This window comes from Felis catus, chromosome D1 (assembly GCF_018350175.1).
Source record: "Felis catus isolate Fca126 chromosome D1, F.catus_Fca126_mat1.0, whole genome shotgun sequence".
Taxonomy (NCBI): Eukaryota; Metazoa; Chordata; class Mammalia; order Carnivora; family Felidae; genus Felis; species Felis catus.
This window is the reverse complement of record NC_058377.1, coordinates 37,563,937-37,586,009: the sequence shown is the minus strand read 5'-3', so window position 1 is coordinate 37,586,009 and position 22,073 is coordinate 37,563,937. Positions and strand designations below refer to the sequence as shown.

The 22,073-nt window shown below is 41.7% G+C and overlaps 1 long non-coding RNA gene across 3 annotated transcripts in view; it reads left to right on the top strand.

The window, feature by feature from the left end:
* LOC102900572 overlaps window positions 1-17,828 on the top strand; it is a 57,756-nt gene extending 39,928 nt beyond the window's left edge. The window contains exons 4-8 of one of the 3 annotated variants that reach the window (XR_006586185.1): window positions 5,174-5,257; window positions 6,837-7,020; window positions 8,810-8,943; window positions 15,896-15,971; window positions 17,353-17,828. This is a non-coding gene — a long non-coding RNA (uncharacterized LOC102900572). Of the gene's footprint in view, window positions 1-5,173; window positions 5,258-6,836; window positions 7,021-8,809; window positions 8,944-13,645; window positions 14,182-15,895; window positions 15,972-17,352 lie in introns of those variants that run through there. The other 2 variants (XR_006586184.1, XR_006586186.1) reach the window with 2 other exon arrangements.
* Window positions 17,829-22,073: the final 4,245 nt, after the last annotated feature.

The window sequence follows — 22,073 nt, the reverse complement described above, 5'->3', positions numbered from 1 at the left end:
ACAGCTCAGAGCCTGGAGCCCATTTCAGATTCTGTGTCTCCCTCTCTCTCTGCCCCTCCCCTGTTCATACTCTGTCTCAAAAATAAAATAAAACGTTAAAAAATTTCTAATAAAAAAAAATATTATCCTAAAAATAAGATATAATTTGGTGAAAGTATGTGTTTAACAAATATTGACTTGTTATTGTTGTTGAATATACATGGAGAACTTAGGCTTGATTTAGATATTAGTCTTTATATTTATTATAGGTTGAATTATGTCCCTCAAAATTCATATTTGAATTCTTAATCCTCAGTGTGACTGTATTTCGAGACAGGGCCTATAAGAGGGTAAATAAGGTTGAATGAAGTCATAAGGGTGGGACTCTGACCTGATAGGATTAGTGTCCTTGTGAGAGGAAACCCCAGAGTCTGCTCTCACTCACTCTCTGCCATGTGAGGATACATCGAAAATGTAGCCATCAACAAGTTAGGAAGAAGGTCCCACCAGTAACCAAATAGGACGGTAACTTGATTTGCAACTTCCCAGCCTCCAGAACTGTGAGCAATAATTTTCTGTTGTTTAAGGGAACCACTCTGTGCCATTCTGTCATAGCAACCCAAAGCAGTGAAGATAATATTCAATGGTGTTTCACAGACTGAAATTTAGGTGAATCTTCAGTATGTAGTCAGCATCTGGGATAACACTGGGCAGTTCCAAATCTTGGAGACAGGGTGTTCTCAAGGCCTGTGTATTATACAGATTCTGGCAAATGAGCTGGAATTCCAGAAAGAGCCCTTGTTCCTGCAGAAAATTAGACTGATGCTTGGGATCTAAAGTGGAAGGAAGACCCAGCAGTGAAAAGAGAGCCCAACTCTCCCATACTCAGACTCACTCCAGATTGCAGATGGTGGGGGAGGACAGAAGTATTTGATATGCTTCTTTCTTTGTTCATATCTTCTTGATGGACCAGACAAAACTGAGGCTACAGGTGAAGGGCACCAGTGCCCAGATCTGAGAGGGGCCAGGGAAGATGAGGGCTGATGAATCGTCTTTGTCTAGTAAGTGCTCATCCCCACTAGAACTTACAGAGCTTTTAAAGGCAAAACCTGATACCACCACATTAAAATGTGGATTGTTTTATAATTACAAGTGCATGCTATCTTTCAAAGATATTTAAAAAAGATATTTATATTCATGTTTCACATGTAGTTAATAGAACTGAAAGTGATTTTTTAGCTATATCTAATGGACTAAATTCTCTAACATATCGTTGAGAGATTCATACAAGCTCTTTTGGGCAGTCCTATCAAGTGATTGTCCTTTACCCAAGGTCTGGGTCTAGGTTGTGTTCTCAATGTGCGGTCTTTATTTTTACCATCAGTGTATTGAGCATTTAGCATTGATAATATTTCCTGCAGCTCGAGAGATTTATCCTCCTAATTGGATATTGTTATTTCCCTTGCTTGGGTAGCCAGAATATCTGAATTTGCCCTAATTAGAATTGACTTCTCTGGGTTGACAAAGAGCCCTACAGTCTAAGTCATGATATACATAAGGAGTAAACTTAGTTTTCTAAAGAATCAATACTTTTCTGTTTGGTTTATGACAATTCAAAAATTCCATAAAAACTTTTATAGAAATAATTTTGAAAAGTTTTCAAAGTATAAAACACACACATGTAAAACATATAACTACAATATGGAGATTCACCTAAAATCTTTCTAGTCAACATCCTTTCATGTAGGAGGTTTAAACTCTCCAACTATAATCAATAGAAATTAGTAAAAGTAAGTATTGGTCATATTGCAAAGCACTGGTGAGCAAAGCAAAATTCTTGGCTTTGGGAGCCCACGGATTAAAAAAAAATTTTTAATGTTTATTTATTTTTGAGAGAGACAGAGACAGAATGTGAGTGGGTTAGGGGCAGAGAGAGAAGGAGACACAGAATCCAAAGCAGGCTCCAGGCTCTGGGCTGTCAGCACAGACCCCGACGCAGGGCTGGAACTCACGAGCTGTGAGATCATGACCTGAGCCAAAGTCGGACGCTCAACCGACTGAGCCACCCAGGTGCCCTGGGAGCCCATGGATTAAAGATGGGAGAGAGACAAGTTTGATAGCAATTGTAACACTGTGGAATCTGCTAAGGGAGAGAGAGATTCACAGGTTGCTATAGAAACGAAGAGGAGAGGCCTTTAACTCTATAGCATCCGAGGCGTCATGGAAGTTTTCTTAAATATATAATACCGAAGGTGACTGTTGAAAGATAAATGAAAATGATCCAGATGGGTTTAGAAAGGCAGGAGGAAGAGTAAGACACTACAGGAAGAAGGAACAGTGTGTTCAAAGGTTGGAAAAAATGGGATGTATTTGGGGAAACTTCATGTTTATGAGAGTACTGTATTGTGGGTGACGAGGCTGACGCCAGGCCGTGAAAGATCTTACATTTTAGGATGTTTGGGTGAAGAGACACAATGTGTTTATAGAAAGTGGAGTTTTGTGATTATTTTTGTACTTTAAAAATTTCACTTATTCTCCCAAAGAATGATAATAATGTCTACTTATCTTTCCTTGTTTACTCCTCATCATAATCTGTGTCTAGCTGGGTATTTGTAATGTATTGGATGCTACTAAAAAAGATAATAGTTTTGGGCTATTGCCTTATTTTCCTTTCTTAACTTTTACCTCTATTCAATTTTCAGTTATACACACTAGCCAATAATGACAGAATAGGGGTCATGATAACTTGTCTAACTGCTCCCTCTCTCCATTTATTAGCCTGCATTTTACTGGTTAAGTGGGAACATGGTCAAAAGAAATTATGTGGATATTGGCAACTGAAACCAGCAATATTCCTTGTCGTGTTGAAAAACACTGAGAGTAGACATTGTTTTTTGTCCTTATGTTAATCAGTGCTGGGACCAGGCAAACATAACTTAGCTGTTTGCTTCAAGAAATGCCTGCTCGTGAAAGAAAAGAAAATCAATTGAAGGAAAAGTAAAGAGAATCAATGAAATAGCTTGCTCATTGAGGCTTGCTTCAAGACCTCTGCCTCTCTGTCTCTACCAATCCAAAGTTATTTTAATAATAATAAAAAAATTCTGCTCAATCTCAACCAGTTTCCAACTTGCAAGTCTTACTTTAAAACTACCCAGCCATGACCTTAAACTCTATAAATACTCTGTCCTAAGGTAGTGTTCTGCCCTACTGGTCCACAGATTTTTTTCTAGTGTTTTTATTGGGAGAAATTGACATTTAATACTATTCTGCTTTAAATTAGCTTTGACATTCTACTGTTAGAATGATATTCTGATGAAGTTACTGCAGCAACATTGCCCATAAGATAGTATTTGAAGACTTGGTGAGAGATGCTGGGTAGATAAGAACGTAAATTTACAAAGTCATTTACTTTTTGCAGACACAATTTTATCAAATGATGTGGGGTGATGGAAGAGAGCAGAGAGAGGGAGAATGGAGATTTTGGGTGGTGGTGAGGAGTGGGGGACTTTCCTCTTCGCTGCAGAGGTGGTAGAGTCCAACGTATGGCTTCATGATGCCCTTCATAATCTGACCTCTGCTTACCCCTCCACTTACCTGATGCATCCCTTGGTCCCCCTCACAATCTCCTATCCACACAGATTTGTTCTGCAAACATTCTAGGTACTTGGTTTTCTCTGGGCCTCTACACATGCTGTTCCATTTGTTTGGATCAATTTTCTCCATATTTAACTGGTTATTCCCCATGCTTCTTTCTTTTTCAGGTCAGTTATTACTTTCCCTGGGGATTGTTTAAAAACCTCTAAGACTATAGTGATGCCCCTCTTATATAACCTTGTAGTGTTCTGTGATTGCCCTGTTATAATACTCACTGCACTATTAGTTAGACTTTACCTGGTTGTCTCTTACCCACTCTAGACAGTAATCTCCATGGGAGAAAGATTATATACTGTTTTTTTCTATGAACTTCCCACTTAGCATACTGCCTGCATACTAGATGCATAATAAATATTTGTAGATTAAATGAGTAAATACTTGCCGGCTGCCTCCAATTACTGTCTCTCATCCTCCAGTGTCTGTGTTCGTCTTGAGATCATTTCCTTCTGTTGGACACAACTGTTAGTTTTGAAAATTTATTTCACGTGTTGATTTTACTTCTATGAAACACATTTTTTTCCTTCATCGATTTTGTGTATCAGAGGGATACTTGCATTCTAGCTGGTTATAGGACTTGAACTAGGAACTAAATAGCAAATTTTAAAGCTGAATGCACTGAAAACTTTATTTCATGAATGTGCCCTCCTTCATGTAATTCTTGGATTCCTACTGCATATAATCAATGAGTATACGTTTACACACTGGAATCACTTCCTCCTGAATATGCAAACTTCTTCTTTTTTAATCCCAGTTCTTGGGATACAAAATTGTCCTAGCAATTGTGCTTCATAACATCAGCACGTAAGTTCCTTTGGTGTTCCCTATTGTGCCTTCCACCCACTGACCGCTCACCCTACCCCATTTCCACCCAAGTTACTTACCATTAAATTATTGTGGTTGCCTGAATTTCTCTAAGCCAGCAAGGCTATCGAGGCACGTTCCTCTATGTTTCTGAAGCATCAGTGAGTCTGTGTTAGCACCTTATACAAGGGGGCCAAGCGGAACAGACCCTCGTATTAGGGTGGCAGTCTCAATACCCAAGTTAGCACTTATCTTGGGATAACTGAATGTAGCAGTACAATCCTGATGAGGAAGTCCACATGTTGAGGTTTGAGGAATACTGAGAAGTCCACCCACTCCAAAATATCTTGTTCACCAGCTGTCAACATTTCTAATGACCAGTGTTTGAAGACCATCTTTTATTTTATTATTATTTTTTTAAATGTTTTATTTTATTTTGAGACAGAGAGAGACAAAGCACGAATGGGGGAGGGGCAGAGAGAGAGGGAGACACAGAATCCGAAGCAGGCTCCAGGCTCTGAGCTGTCAGCACAGAGTGGACATGGGGCTCGAACTCACAGACCGTGAGATCATGACCTGAGAGGAAGTCGGAAGCTCAACCGACTGAGCCACCCAGGCACCCCAGAGACCATGTTTTATTTTAAAAAATCTTCCAAAAAGGTAGATTTCACAGAAAAAGATAAGACAAGTTCATATTTATGGTACCTACTGTAACTTCATTGGGATTGACTTTCTATAGGTGAAATGTCGGATCCAGCTCTGAGGATTTGAACCATAGACCAGATCTCTGGAGAGGAGACAGATGTTCAAAGACAAATTTCAGGTACTCTGATGCAGGTATACCCCAATATACAATGACTCCCAGTCACAATCCATATTCAGAACCCCAGACTCCTCTTCCCTATAGTGTCTATAGGAGATTCTCTAGAAATTTCTCTGTCAGTTAAAGAAAACAGTGAAATTTCTCTGTCTGCTTATTTTCTATCAGTTCCATTATTTATTTCTTCATCTCCTTGGTTGCCTATCTTTGGAATCCTCATCTCCACTCTGTCCAAGGCGACAGCTGATGTTTCTGCTGATTGCTTTCTGCATCCTGGGAACTCTGACTTATATAGTATTTATGCTGTGAGTGCTATGATAGATTGTAGGACAGCACAGCTAAGGCAAGGCTTTCATATCTGATAAGGATTTAGAAACAGCTATGGGATAAACAAGGGAATTGGCAACCCAGTGAGCAGCTTATAATTACTGAAATGTGGCCCGTCTTACAACTTCCAGACTCATGCTTGTTGGTGACTGCATTAAGCGTTACCTGTGTCTGTCATATTTGGTTCTTCTCTCCTTTTGGGCACTCAAGTTTTAGCCCCCGTGGCAGTCGGATAAACCATGAGACTAGTTCTGGTCAATAGCTTGTGAAGGAAAACAGGATATGGGAGGTCCCAGGCAAAATTTCCTTTGCAAGCCCCTACCTATAGAAACAATTTGATCTAAAAGCATATTACAGGGGCGCCTGGGTGGCGCAGTCGGTTAAGCGTCTGACTTCAGCCAGGTCACGATCTCGCGGTCCATGAGTTCGAGCCCCGCGTCAGGCTCTGGGTTGATGGCTCAGAGTCTGGAGCCTGTTTCCGATTCTGTGTCTCCCTCCCTCTCTGTCCCTCCCCCATTCATGCTCTGTCTCTCTCTGTCCCAAAAATAAATAAATGTTGAAAAAAAATTTTTTTAAAGCATATTACAAAATTCATAGGGCTGTGGGAGGTATTTATCAATGAAAGTTTAGAATAATGGTTATAGAAGTACGTAGGTATTTGATTATTGTCCAATCATTTGCAGGTAAAGATTTGTTTTGTAGTGTCCAGGAACCATCTCTTTATTTTTCAGTTCCAGAACTATGTTTTCGCCTTTATTGTCAAATGCACCATTTCTGGCAAATTTAATATCTTGCACTGGGAGAAAAGGATGGCAACCCTGTTATTACTTACAATGCCATGGCTCTTTGGAAGCTGTTTCTATTGAAACAATATAGAGTTCCTTGCCTCTGCACTCCTCCAGTTCCAGGCGTTGAATGCTGCTTATATCATCAGTCCTGACACTGCATTACCCATTCTGCCATTCCTGAATCCTGGCATCCAATGATTCCCTCAAAGGTTGTTACTAGGCTTTTGTTTTGTTTTGTTTTTGATGATGCTCACACGTCATCTTCCCCATGCATGAAAAAAAAATGTGAATAATCATTCATTTTTGGTCATGTTATGTGTCCTGTTTAGAAGGTTATAGTGTAAGGGAATATAACACAACTTCTGGCCATCTCTTCTCTTAAACTCCATCGGGCTGTCATCTCTGCATTCCTAAAATGCGATCTCTTTCAATGTTGTTTACATCCCTGAATTTCACATGCTGACAAGGGCAGGGAAGGTAGGTGAGAGGCCCGTGGGCAGAGTGAGAAGAGCAGCCTCATTCACACAACGAATGTCTGGTCGCTCATCTGGGATGCTTAAGACAGACCTGAAAGAATGTGCCATCACCACAACAACTGGAGGCAAGAGAAGACATCAACTCCAGAGCCCATTGGTGTTAAAGAGCAGTGATGTAAGTAAACATTTGCTCCAGAAGGACAGGCAATCCCCACATCCTTCCACTCTCTGTCATGTAATGCTGAGCCTTCATGAGAGGTGGCATCAGCTCTGCTTGTCAGCAGCGGGAAGTCCACAGAATAAAGGATACCTGCTGTCACTCTCAGATGCTGTAGACTAGAGGTGGTTTTGCAAATTAAACATGGACAGGTGAGAGCTGACATAAGGGCTCAAACATGGTTTCAGCACAAGTGTTGGTAGGGGACAGATGGTGGTTAAGAACAAAGGACTTTGTCCAGCATGAGTGAGGATCACCCAAAATGGACATGTCAGTACCATTCTGGAGGCCCAATTCTGTGTGATTCCACAAAAGAAGTATCATGCTGACCAGCAGGAGCAATTAGGCTAATCTTGAGTGGCAGTGTGGAGGCGGGTTGCTTGCTGATCCATAAGGGGCCAGGATTGTGAATGAGAAATAAGCTAGTTTGGTGTCAAGTCTATAAGGCTTTTTGTTACCACAGGAAAACCTTGTCTGCCCTGACTGACACAGACCCCATTCATGGGTGTTTGCTCTTCAGCCACAGGCCAGGCTCCTTGCTTACCAGTTCTTAGTCAGAAGGTGAGCTGAGGATTATCCAAGTAAACACATGTATAGTATTTAGAAAGGTAAATGTTAGCTATTACTTGCAGTTATTACTATCGGCATTTGTTCTCATGTTAGAGACTAACTTATCAGTGAGATATCTTTCAGAATATTTCATACAGGTCAGTCTCCAACTGTCATCGAGAATTTTTTCATCTGACTAGATCAAGACCTACCCTGTGTGTTCTCTTTTCTAGTTCTGTAACTGACTTTTTTTTTTTTATAACAATAGACAATGAGAAATTTTACTCCTACTAGTGAGAGAATTCCATCCTTCACTCTCAAGAGAACAAGCTTCCCTCATGGTCCAGATAGGACCACAATAACTTAGTGTACAGAACATATATTGAAATCTGACTCATCAGTCGTGGGGCCCAAATTGAGCTTCACAACTCTTTATAATAACAACTACAAACATTGGTTGAATGTTTACTGTTTGCCAGGCAACATTCTAAGTGCTTCCCGCATATTAACTCATCTGTCATCCTTATGCAAACCTATCCCGCAAAGCACGATAGTTTATGGTTACCTATTATGAGGAAGTGAGATACAGAGAGGCTAATTGCTTTGTCCAAAGTCATGGAGCTACTCAGTTTGACCCACAATTTCAATGTGTGCAGTCTGCTTTCAGAGTCTAGGCTCTTAACGACTTCACTCTGTCTCTGTTTATTCTGATAACATGCTAACTTGATACACGTGACTTGTGGTTTTTTTTGGGGGGGGGTTATTTTTAATAGCCATGTTTCTAGAAAGAGTTGAAGATCAGAGATGAGGCCTATGCCATCATCCTGTAGTCTTCTGGATCTCAGGATCATGATTCAGAATTCTCAAGAACACACACACACACACACACACACACACACACACACTTCCTCAAGTGCACTTGGTAAATAATGAAGTTTTGCTGCCCGGCAGTGTTCAAGTCTTTATTCATTTATTTAGGAGGTATTTATTGAGTGTCTACTGAGTGCCAACCATTGTTCCGGGTGCTAAGGCAGTGAACAAGACAGTCTCCGCCCTGAAGGAGCTGAGAATCTCAGGGACACTTTATAGCATTCTAATACGTTCCTATAGCTCCTACCACCCAGGCTTCAGGATGCTGTGCCACAATTGATCATTTTCTTACATTACCAGCATCCTGTCTGTGCCTCTTTGTTTGTAGTAAATCATTCAGTGTGAAGTATGAGCCTCAAGTCAAATTCTGCCAGTGGAACTGATGAGAGGTGGCGAATGACTCAAATGGAGGAGAAGAGAGATTTGCAAGCTGGAGTGGGTTTGTGGAAAGGACTTCATGTGGTATGTATCAACCAGAGTACATGGTAAGAGAAGGAGGACAGAGCCGCCTTTCTCATTTGGCAGACGGCTAGGGTGTGAGACTAATTAACAATTAAAAAATAAACACAATCCCAAAGCAGCAAATGGTAATTTAATCCTGAGAAAGCTTCTTCTGGGTCAGTCATGTCAGCCATTGAATCTCGGAAACTGGCATCAAACTCCAGCCACGAGAGATTGGCTGGAAGCTTCTGCCATCTGTCCTGGAGAATCCATGAGCTTCAGCACTGGTGGTGCAGGGAACTTTGTCACCAGAAGTGGAGATTCTCTAGGAGTTTATTGCTGCCGTCTCAGTGGCTGAAGGACAGGAGCTCACAGAAGACAGTGGACCACAGTCTTTGTGAAGCATTTTACCCTGCAAATCACAAATACTTACCAAGCCCTGTATACCAGGCAGTATGCCAGACACTGCACACAGAAGAATGAATAAGATGTAGACACTGTTTTTATAGAGCACCAATCTTGTGGAGGACACACTTCCATAAATGAAACATATGATACAGCGGGGTGCATATAATGTTGGGGTGACGAGATTATTCAAGATGTCAGAGGAAAAGCATCTCTTCTTAAGAGGGAAACTGAGTGCATATGGTGACCAGAATTCCCTCAAATCTTCAGATGAGGCTACATTATATTTTAACATCATCTTATTTCCAAGTTGTGCCCCTCATAGCTGACGTGGCCTTGAGAAAAGCACCTGTCAAATATGATTACATAGCCTCTTGATTTGTGATCGCTAAAGAGCCAGGGTCCATATCTTTCAAATTTCCTTGTAATTGTTCTCAGTACCATACTCTGCTTGCTGCTGATAATGCCAGCATGCTTCTGATTTAAGCAGAGAGGTGCTATTGACTACATCTGACCTCTACACTGAAAATAGATCTTTGGTCAAAAGAAGGCAATGTGAAATTGGGCCCTCATTTGGATCCTTATCTATTGGTATAAGTGCTGTCTATTTATTTGCAAATGTCTTGCATCACCAGCCTATTTTAAGGACTGAGTCTTAAAGGAAAGTGAAACTTCCTAATTAAAAAAAAAATCAGAGAAATTTTAAAAAGATGGATGAGGTCATGAAGGGGCAGAGATGGAGTGACTATATGAATTCAAATGATTCTCCTTACCAGGATAAGGGGATATCTTTCTTTCCTAAAATTAAAATGGTTGGGAAGAATGAAGCATTTGTTTGTTAAGAATTAGCCTTTCATGAACCGAATAGAGGAGAGGTATAGTTCTAGTAGCCAGGAATTACTAGAACTAGGTGGGCAGAAGTCATGGCAGGAGAGGTTCTTGAAATGGAGACGAGCGGGGCGCCTGGGTGGCGCAGTCGGTTAAGCGTCCGACTTCAGCCAGGTCACGATCTCGCGGTCCGTGAGTTCGAGCCCCGCGTCAGGCTCTGGGCTGATGGCTCGGAGCCTGGAGCCTGTTTCCGATTCTATGTCTCCCTCTCTCTCTGCCCCTCCCCCGTTCATGCTCTGTCTCTCTCTGTCCCAAAAATAAAATAAAAAACGTTGAAAAAAAAATTAAAAAAAAAAAAAAAGAAATGGAGACGAGCAAGAGCTGTCCATGCTTTGTTTGAAACGATATAGAATCCAGTGGAGCAAACTGGTTAGGAGGATGAAGATTCCAGAGCCAGCCAGAAATGTATTAAATTTCTGGCTCTGGGTTTTTTTTTTTTTAATCTCAGTTATTGGTACCAAGTTACTTTATTTACTTAAGATTGGTTATATAAAAATATATCAATATTCAATAGTATTTTTTGAGGTAGGATAATCATTCCTGTTGCCTTAGGTTCTGTGATGATTCAAGGAGATAATGAACCATGCCTAGTATATAGTAAGTGCTTGATGAAAAGTGGTCCTTTACTTTTTACAATGTTGAGCATCACCAATATTGTTAAGTGAACACTGACTTCCTAGAGCTCATGCTAACACAAGAGGATGAAGACGTATTAATATAATTATGCCAGGAGGGTGAGCCAAGGAAAGAAGCATATGTTCCTCAGGGATGTTGGGAGACAGGAACTCTTTCTTGCTGGACTAGATCTTGAAACAATGCGAGGCCACACCTATGGCAGCCAACCTGTTGCCATGAGGAAAGATCCTGGAATTTCTAGGGATAGCCGCGAGGAGCAGAAGACATGGTGAAAGAGAAGTTAAGAGATAGAGAGACTCTCGCCCCAGATAATATCATTTCATCTGTGAATCCAGCCATAGCTAAAGTTGGCATTACCCCTGGATTTCTAATTCTCGAGCTAATAAATCTTGTTTGAGCCTCTCAGTTTTCTGATACTTGCAATGAGTCTGTATTAGAAAATGAAATCCCATCTTTTATTTTTTAGTAAAAAGAAAGTATTCTCTCCCCCTCTTTTCCTGTCTTGGATGTAGCTATCTTGTCTGGAGCAGAATTAGCTGGCTATCAACCGTGAGGCAAAAAAATTGAGGCGAAAGCTACAAGAAACACTAGAATCTCTTTTCTGATATGGAGTCATAGAAATAACCAGTGCCAGCCTCACTTATTGTATTAGTTTGCTAGGGCTGCCATACACAGTAGCACAGACTGGATGGCTCAAGCAAAATAAATGTACTTTCTCACAGTTCTGGAGGCTCGAAGGCCGAGATCAAGGTGTTGCCGGGCACATCTCTTCTGAGGCCTCTGTCCTTAGCTTGTAGATGGCCGGCCGTCCTCTCTGTGCGTCTTTACACGGTCTTCCCTCTGTGTGTGTATATGTCCTAATCTCCTCTTCTTGTTAATATACCAGTCAGATTGGATTGGGGGCACCCTAACGACCTCAACTTAGTTAAAGACCTTATCTCCAGATACAGTCCCATTCTGAAGCACTGGGGCATTATGACTTCAATATACATTTTTTTTTTTAGGAAAAACAATTCGGTCCATATGACTTTTATTGCAGAGAAGCAATAGTCATCATATTTTGGGTTATTTTACTAATATTTTCGCAGCTAAAAAATGTTAGCAGCTAAATGAAATGGTTAAACATGGATGAAAGAGGCTTGCTCTAATTTTTATTTTTGTAAATATATTTCTTTGGGCTTACTAAGAGCCAGGCTATCACCTCATGGTTTGGAAAAACTCATAATTCTCAGGAGAAAGGCATTTGCAGACAGAAGACGCCTTGCTCTTGAGTTCAGGAGTGCAGATTATCTTGTTCTTTCATTTTTTTTAAAAGACTGATTTTCCAGAACTCCAGGTTATACATTTAAGGCTTTAATGGCTTAGAGAGACCACCGGAGAAGGAGGAAATTTTTTTAAAAAGAAATGTGGACTAGGCTTCATAAGGGCAAAATCCCTGTCTTACAGCTGGAAGTCTGATCCAGACAATTAATGGTAGCATCTGCCCGTACGAAGGCACCTAGTAGTTCCTGGATGCCAAAAAAATATAGCACCCTTGCCTTCCAAGACTATACTATTCTGCTCAATCCTAGACTCTGAGTTGGTTACTGCAAATATAGCATTTTCAACTACACAGTAGACACATTGCCTTTTTGGTAACTTACAGCGCAGCTGAGCAAACTGGCCTCATCGCCCTGGGGGACGAAAAACTTACGTACAGGGGATTCTAGGTCAGTTAGGTGGAAGAAGAAACATATCTCTAAGTGCTGAAAAGAAAATTCGAGTTTTCAAATGTTGTCCATGACTTGTTTTCTACTCGTTTCTAATTCCTCAAAGAGGCAATCCTATTTAAAATGAGATTTCGGTCATTAAAAAAAAAAAAAGGAATGGTATTTGAGAACTAGTCATTCAGATACAATAAAGCTTCAATGAATTTTTTTCCTCCACGATTTTTTTTTAATTTTTTTTTCAACTTTTATTTATTTTTGGGACAGAGAGAGACAGAGTATGAACGGGGGAGGGGCAGAGAGAGAGGGAGACACAGAATCGGAAACAGGCTCCAGGCTCTGAGCCATCAGTCCAGAGCCCGACGCGGGGCTCGAACCCACGGACCGCGAGATCGTGACCTGGCTGAAGTCGGACGCTTAACCGACTGCGCCACCCAGGCGCCCCTCCACGATTTTAATATAAAGCCTGATCCTATATCTCTGCATGGGTTGAGCACCTACATGTTTTTAATGGAACTTTAGCTTGAATAGGCACTCTAGGGGAGAGGTGGGACACAGGGCTTTCTCAGCAGCTGCGTTTGTCCGTTTGTCCGACAGAGGGCACTTGAAACTCACACATAAATAGCAGCCATGACCGCGCCGTTTAAGATATCCATTTTCATTGCCATGGTGATTCTTAATTAACACATCGCATCAGGTTTTCATTGACACCAGTAAAATGAGGTGACTGTGACCTTGATTAATAAAATGTGTAATCATTCTGGAACTATCGTGAGTTAGAAACTTGTTAGATATTTCTTCCCAGTGATTGCACTGGCCTGTAATCAATAAAACCAAAATCTACATTGCAGATTATTCAAGCTCCGTCTCCAGGGTGAAGACTTTTATTTCTTCTTAAAAATAAAGTTGAGCATATATTTGTGACAGTTTAAGGATAAGAAAGTAACAGACTAAATAACATGTTTTATTATATGAAGAGTATTGACTTGCTTGATACTTCTCAATATAAAATACACAGGTTTCAGACACGGGGGAAGGCACTTCAGAGTGTTGTTGATATTTCTAAGATTCTGTTTTTTAAATTTCAGAGTCCAGATCAAGAAGCAAAATGAAAAGAATGAAATTCTTGGACGGTTCTGTTTACAAGTTAAAACCTACAATTTACCCCTAGAGGGCGCTCTTCACTTTGTTATCTCTCAGAAGCCTTGCCTGGCAATAGCTGCCATTCAAATGGAAAACATCGCACTTAATGTTTGTGAATTGTGTAAGAATAATCAGAAGAACCCCACAATGCTGGGCAGATTTTTTACCCCTAACGCTTCTGTTGGTTGTGATGTAAAGTCCTTGACTGAATCAAATGTAAACTGTAAGGATTCAGCAAATCCAGGTTGCCTGTGCAAATATCCATAACATGTAATTCACTATCAACATTTTTATTCTCATAAAACAGACAAAGCACACAATTAAGAAACTTTATGCTTCTCTCATGTTTTCACTTTCATAGAAGTGATTTCGCATATTGATCACTTTCATACCATATCTTTGTGAGAGGTTTTATAGCACAAAGTCAAATAGTTCATTGGTTTCTTTTTTCTTCTTTTTTTTTTTCCAGAATGATAAATAAATAATTGACCTTATAAATATCCTGATCATTGCACTAATTTCATGGAGCTGGTCTAACATATCCCAAACTCTGAGATTTTATGAGTTTGCTTTCTTTTTTTTTTTCAATTAAAAAAAATATTTATTTTTGAGAGAGGCACACAGAGTGTGAGTGGGAAGGGGCAGAGAGCTAGGGAGACACAGACTCCGAAGCAGGCTCCAGGCTCTGAGCTGTCAGCACAGAGCCCGACACAGGACCCACAAACTGTGAGATCATGACCTGAGCCGAAGTCAGATGCTTAACCTACTGAGCCACCCAGGAACCCCTATCAGTTTGCTTTCTCAGTAGAGTACATGGTCGGTTGTATTATTTGAAAATATTTACTCTACTTCCTCATAATGGGCAGAAAATACTTCCCCACTCCATTATGCTAGACTTGGTAAATGGAATGTGAGAAGTAACCATGCTACTTTCAACAAAGACCTTAACTGTGATTTAATATCTCTTGTGCTTCCTTTCTGTCGTGAGAATGCATTCGTTACACATAGCAGTTGCCCCTTCAGCCTGGGTCCCTGACTGTGAAGATATGTGAAACAGTGCCAAAGTATTCACAGCCAAGTGGCACTTGCTAACATGTCACATGGGCAAGAAATGTGTTTGTTGTTATTAACTGCCAGAGTGTTGGGGTTGCTCTTTGTGCAGCGAGGAAGCTAATATAAAAACTGATGGGGAGTAGGGTGCTGTTGTATGAAAAAAAAATCAGTGGCAATTCCTTCGGGATAAAGCTGTTGGTGGTGAGAAAGTATTGAAGGAAACTGAAAAGTGGTAATCAGTGTAATAATACAGGTTTGCTGCAGTGACCATAACTGCAGATAGCCTTCTGATGAACTTGTGGCTTTGGCTGGAAAGGTATTTAAATGGAATATTGCTAGAGTGTGTTGTTACTAGCTGCGTTTGCTATTTTAAAAATGAAATGAATCCAGAAAATAACTGGCCTGTTTGCAGGATGGCATGAAAAAGAAAACAGGGAGCCTTAAAGTCTGGGATTTCAGAGTTGAAAAATGGGGCTGTTTTTAATCTTCAAGTGACAAAAGATAAAATTGAGAAATGTATTGAGCTCAACACCACTGATTAAGATGTAGGCTGAAAAGAAATTGTAAGAGTGGCCACAATTCCTGAAGGCATGAGTCTGCAATAGCTTGACAAGCCCACAGTGTCCTTAAGTCTAGAGAAAAACATACGTCCACCAGGGAATTCTGGCGTAGGCTCCTGGCGCACAAAAATGGAATCAAATAAATCAATAGCTAACAAAGTCTTTGAAAGAGTTCTACTGCTCAAAGCACTGTCGTCCTCAAGAAAGAGTTTGTGACTTTTTGAGACAATTTGGGCAAGAAGCCGGCTGACCAAGTTGCTCCTTCCCCCAGGATGGCACAATCCCCGATGCCCTCCCAACATACAACCAGAGAGGATGATAACAGGAAAAAAAAAAAAAAAAGAAGATGTCCTGGAGGGTGGAGTCAAGACCCACAGAGAAAGAGGGACTGGGGAGCTACCTGCAGACAGCAGAACAGGGGCTTACTCAAGGAACATTCCCTGCCCCAGGATAGGAGGGCCTCTAATGTTTGTTCAGCAGAATTTCCAAAGTGCTGTGTATCAATGATTGATTGTTAAGTGCTTCTCATCCTTCCTTTTTACGAATGGGGGCATTTATTGTAATTATTTATACCCGATTTAGAGACGCATGAGATCTTCAAATTGGCATCCAACACCATAATGGGATGAGCGGTTCCAGGTACACTTCTTGAAAGTGGGTAAGTCTGAATGAGAAAGGAAGGAACATGGGGCGCCTAGATGGCTCAGTCGCTTAAGCATCTGACTTCCACTCAGGTCACGATCTCGCGGTTTGTGAGTTCAAGCCCCGCATCGGGCTCGGTGCTGACAGCTCAGAGCCTGGAGCCTGCTTTGGATTCTGTCTCTCCCTCACTCTGCCCCTCCCCAGCTCGTCTTCTGTCTATGTCTCTCTCTCTCTCTCTCTCTCTCTCTCTCTCTCAAAAATAAATATAAAAAGAAAGAAAGAGAGAGAGAAAGCAACAGTGAATACCCACAGGAGGTGGTCTGTGATAGATTGTGTTATTGTTTCCAATATTGATTTCCCTCTCCTGTTAGGGGCAGGGTGGATTTTCCTGCCCCACTTGCTGTTGGGCTAGTCTGTGTGACTGTTTTTGACCAATGGGATATGAGCCAATGAGACACAGGCTCTATCCGAACAGGAGCTTCAAATGTGATGCCTCTTATTCTTAGTCTCTGCCATGAAATAAGCATCCCCCGAAGAGGGACTTAGCCTTTACCTGAGGCCCTTGAATGAAAAGACATGCAGAGCAGAGCTGAGCAGCCCTGTCTATCCCGAAAACACACACATGTGAGTGAGGATAATGTTTGCTCTTGCAAGCCCCCCGGGATGTTGGTTCGTTTACCTCACAGCGAGCTGACTGATGTAGGACATGAGCCCTTGTCTGACATTCCCTTTGCGGTTTTGTTCAAGGGAGATAGTACACACACATGTATTAATTTGTTTTTGAAAAAACAATTATTTTAACTATAGCATTCCAAAAAAAAAAAAAAAATCTTAGCTTCTATGCCAAGTACAATGAGATGTAATTTTTCTTATTATAATGAAGCAAACACCTGCTCACGTTGAGACCTCCAGCTCAGTCTATTTCCAATTGAAAAGCATTTCATAAAAGAATGAAAGGTCACTGAGTTACTTTCGTTGGACTCTATGATGTATCTGTAGTGAAATAATGAGGTAGGTCAAACCATTTGTAATGTGTTCCCTAAGAGTGAGCCGGCCACTTTGGAAAGCTACGTATGGATTATCGACGTAAAGTGTACCACTGAGAAATGTGTCTTTATATTTCTCAGTTCAACATGTAGCCAGTGACCCTTCACCTGGGCGCTGTGTCGCATTCGCATGTAAAATCATTCAGGGCTACACCCCATGTGATATACTAGTTGTGACGTAACATTCGCGAACAATTTTCTTCTGTTATGAATCAGAGCCAAGTCAAGATTGTCCGTGTGATAAGCACAGGCTTGCTTTCATCAAAACATGTGTGAGAGAGTCATGGGTGGAGTTACATGTAGCACCCCAGTCGCCTCTCACAATCTCACGTTGATTGGGTTGTGTTTCAGGCCAAAATAGAAGCTGCACTTGGAAACGTGTTCCACGGAGGAACCTCATCTGTTATGTGAAGGTGTAGCAGGGGAAGGTTGAAATCTCCCACAATTCCCGCAAGAACTGATGTGGCTTCTAACGGAGGTAAATCAAAGATCGGAGGTGGTGTGCCAAGGAGCAGTGGGGCCTCTGATCTTCGAGTTTGGAAATAGGGTAAGCGGAGGACATGAGGAACGACGCTGAAAAGCCTGGGGAAAGTGGCAGAGAGATCCTTCTGCTCAAAGACGTTTCCCACCTCCATTTTTCTGTTTGCATTAATACAAGTCGTCTTCTAAAATGCACAAAACGGAGAGCGTGGGTGGCTCTTAAGCGGTTAAGCATCCGACTTCCGCTCAGGTCACGATCTCTTAGTCGGTGGGTTCGACCCCGCGTGGGGCTCTGTACTGGCGGCTCAGAGCCTGGAGCCTGTTTCGGATTCTGCGTCTCCTTCTCTCTCTGCCCCTCCCCAACTCGTGCTCTGTCTCTGTCTCTCTCTCTCAAAAAATAAACATTAAAATTTTGTTTTAACTTGTTTAAGAAATCAATGAAATGCACAAACCCACTAGGGAGAGTAGAAATTTAACTTTTCTAATGCTATAGGGAGTAAGTCCGTGACAAGTCCGTGTGTGGGAGGGGGGAATCTTTCCAGAGCTGGGAGTGTTCAGGTGAAGAGGCTGAGTGGGTGAGGCAGCCCCACTGGGTGAGCCGAATCTGACCTGTGCTGGACTCTCAGCAGGTAGGGGTGACTGAGAGGGCATGTAATGCCAGTGGGGCTTAAGAACACTTAGGGCTTTGGAAACCTTCCACCAGTCTACTTTTCTTGCATTACGGCCTGTCATTCTCCTGTACTAACTCCCACACAGGACGTGGTGACTCCCCCAAGCACATCCCCCATGACGGGACTTCTGCCTGGATTGCTTTTTGTACTGTCAGCCCTAAATACTTACTGATTCCTCAATGTCTGTCTCAGACGTCTCTGCCTCCATGACACCTGACTGATTCCCTTGACAGATGCAGCTTCCTCTTTCCCACTTTGCTCGCACGCTCCTGGTACCTCTCACATCGTCCTGTCATTATTTGTGTGGGTACTACGGATATATCGAACACAATGTCTAAGGCTTATTCATCTTCGTAGCCTAATCCCCTTACCTGAGCATCTTACACATAATGAACGTTCAATAAAAGCTTACCCTTGGGGTGGAGGGAAGCGGAGAGAGGAAGTCAGAAAAGTTATGTAGATGCGAGATGGCAGCGGATGGCTTTCTAAACAAACTTCCTCCACTGTGAAGTTTTCCCTAGGGTGACAGCTGGCCCAGGTACCCCTGAGAATCATTTTGCTTGTGGATTTTGGTACCTGACAATAGTCTTAGATGGATTTTAGTGCTGCAAAGCATTCTGCCTCATAATGGAAGCTGCGGCTGGCAGTGGGTATGCGGGCAACAGTCCTTCCCGTACTGCCCACCTTGTCTCTGACTTATGGACACGCAGTTGTGTAGAGAGCTTGTGGCTGCTTGGCGTCCTGCCTCCTTACCCACAAAGGATGTTGATTACTTTGGATCAAAAAAGCTCCCTCTTTCTGACTTTTGCACGCCAGGTTGGCCGCAGAGGTGTTATGGACATTTCCCAGACTTTTTTTTTTTTCTGCTCTAAGCTGGGCTTTCTTTTTTATGCTACATTTCCTTTGCTTTGATCTGCTTGTGGTCACCCCCACTTTGGCTTGTAAAGCAGCATTGTTTGGGGACCCTGCTGTCATGCATCCTCTGAGCACATCCTGCCTGGCAATGCTCGTGGCAGAAGGCTTTGCTTTTTTGCCAGCTACACGAGTTTTGCTGTTGTGCTCTAAAGGAGCCATTATTTGTTTCTTTATTAAGGAGTGTGTGTGTGTATGTGGAGAGGAAGAAAGAGAGAGCAAGTCAGAGAGAGGGAGGAGGAGAAAAGTATTCTCTGCTGAACAATGTTAAGGATAGTGTTTTCTTTAGGCTGGCATCAAACTGTGAAGTCGATTGACAAAACGCTTCTCTGCTTTATTTGGGAATTTTCTGCCTCTACCACACACCTGTCATGTGTGCTATTCCGTGGCTTTCCACAATGTCTTACCTCACTGGACAGCGCCAGTACTGTTAATAATTGCTTCCGTTTATTGAATACCTACTTGGGCAAATACTGCAGATGTCTTATGTCTCATAATTGCCAAAGTATCAGTATAAAGGGCCAGTGCTATTTTTAACACTTTTTCTTTCTTTCTTCCTTTTTTTTTTTTTTTTTACATTTTATTTATTTTTGAGAGAGAGACAGCCAGAGCACATGTGGGGGAGAGGCAGAGAGAGAGGGAGACACAGAATCCAAAGCAGGCTCCAGGCTCTGAGCTGCCAGCACAGAGCCCAATGCGGGGCTTGAACCCACAAACCGTGAGATCATGACCTGAGCCAAAGTCGGACACTCAACAGAATGAGCCACCCAGGCGCCCCAACACTTTCTAGATGAGAAAGCTAAGGGTCATAAGGTTAATGTGATTTGCTCAGTTACCTATCCAGGAAAAATCAGAATGTAGATTTGGGATTCAAATTCAGGCTGATTCCAAGACCCCTATATTTCCTCTATGTTAGCCTCTATGAGCCTAACAGAGGAAAAAAGAAGAAATCATTTTTTCTAAGTTTCTGTCCATCACCCAGGGAACACCCCTAACCTTTCTTCTTCAGGCTGGAAAGTCATGGGTACATCAAAAGTTCTAATCTCAGAGCTTATGGTGCTTGGGATATGGACTAACTCTTTCAAATGGCATAACATCTCCATCCATTCAAATGACCTCCCCCCACTGCCCCCAAAGACTATGAAAGAGAGATTTTTTGGGGGGGGAATTCACTCCGCAGGCACAGGTACTTTAATGGACAGTGTTCTGTTCACACGGTCTTTTCAGTATAATCTCCACCACCTTGAGTTCTTTGTAATGGCGCCCAGAAGCCGGGTGGGATTCTGTCCCAGGTGAGGTTCTCAATCATTGCTTGCTCCTGCTTAGGCTTAACACCACAGTGAAATCCCACTCAAGCCTACTTAGGCACAAAGATTCAAGGAATCTTGGATTTGAAGGGAATTTTTAAAAGTCAAATCCAATGATTCCCAATCTGGGGCATGCATCAAAATCATTTTTTCAAGCTGTAAAGTGACACATTCCCTGGCCCAATGCTGTAGGCTCCTCATTTTGTAGGTCTTGGGTGGTGGCTCAGCTCAACATGGGATTCTGAAGGGCAGCCAAGTGGAGAACCACACATTTAATTTACTTCTCATGATATATGAATACTTTCTTGCTTGATTTGATTGTCTATTTCTTCATTTTTGCAACCCTGGGAAATAGGCAGAAAGCAGAAGATGAAGATTATTTTTTGCTCAGTCCCATAGAGAAAAGCAGTGACTAGGGTATTGAATTAGGAATGACTAAGTCTTCAGGCTTTTTATTGGAATAGCATATGGCGTTAGTTTTTAACTATGTTTTCTTTCGAAGAGATATTTCACCTCTTCCTGTGCCTCTTCCTAGGCACCAATTATGAGGACATAGATGCTCCTGGAAAATTAGGTCAAGAAATTCATAAATGATATAGCTTTTTAATTTGGAATAAATTTCAGGGAAAAAACCAAGGGAAGTATAAGAACAGAGATCTTGGTTTTAGCTGTGATGCTAAGAGCTATAAGCTTTGAGTGAATCAACCTATGGCTCTGAGACTCTGTTTCCTCTTGTGTCGTTTGGCCAATGGACTTGGAGAACCCTTTCAGTTCTAGGACTTCAAGCTTTCAGAGTCCCTTCCAATCTCCTTATTGCCAGCTTCAACATGGTTTCTGAGAGCCATGGAAATGACCCCACCCTTCAGTGTCTCTTTTCTCTGAATTCTTGCTACACTCAGTGGTCTCCATTTAAAAGAAGAGCTATATGCTCTCCTATTATTTTCTGTGTCACTGAATTTGTCTCAGAAAAGATTCCCAGATACTTGAGAGGCAGTGCTGTTTTCTTCATCTCCCCACCCCCACTCAAAACATATTGAACATATATGTATGAAGGAGGTAAATACAAAGAATCATAGACTTTTAGAGTTGGAGACCACTTTAGAAATCACTGATTGTGCCCATTTCATTATACCCAGGAGGAAGTGAAGGCCAAGAGCTGATAACCGTTCATGTAGGCAGCCAGTGGTAGAATGAGCAATGTCACCAGGTTTGTTTACTTCCAGGGCAAATGTATTTTCTCCACCCGATATCTTTGGTTGGTTGATTAGAAGGCACTGGATTAACACCATGAACTCCAGCAAAACTAGCCACATCTTACTGACTCATCATGAATTTTCCAAACAGTCTACATAGTGGAATAATTTGATCATCTTATATTACAGTTTATTTTTGCTTTTATCGGTGAATATCTCAAAACACCTTAGAGATATTATCAAAATGGTCTTAAAACCAGCATATAGGATCACTGCTAAGGGGAAAGGTACATGCTGGTCCTACTGATCTATTTTTAAATGATGGGGGGAAGGACTCAGTTAAGGAACAGTACTTCAAGGTCATAAGAGTCAGCTTTATCTTCTGCATTCAGCAGCACACACTTTGCCTGGTCTACGGAAATAGATTACGTGTTGTAAAATGAAGAAATGATGTGATTAACATTTTCTTTGCCTAACGTTAAAAATAGAAAGTGTTGACTTCAGTCATC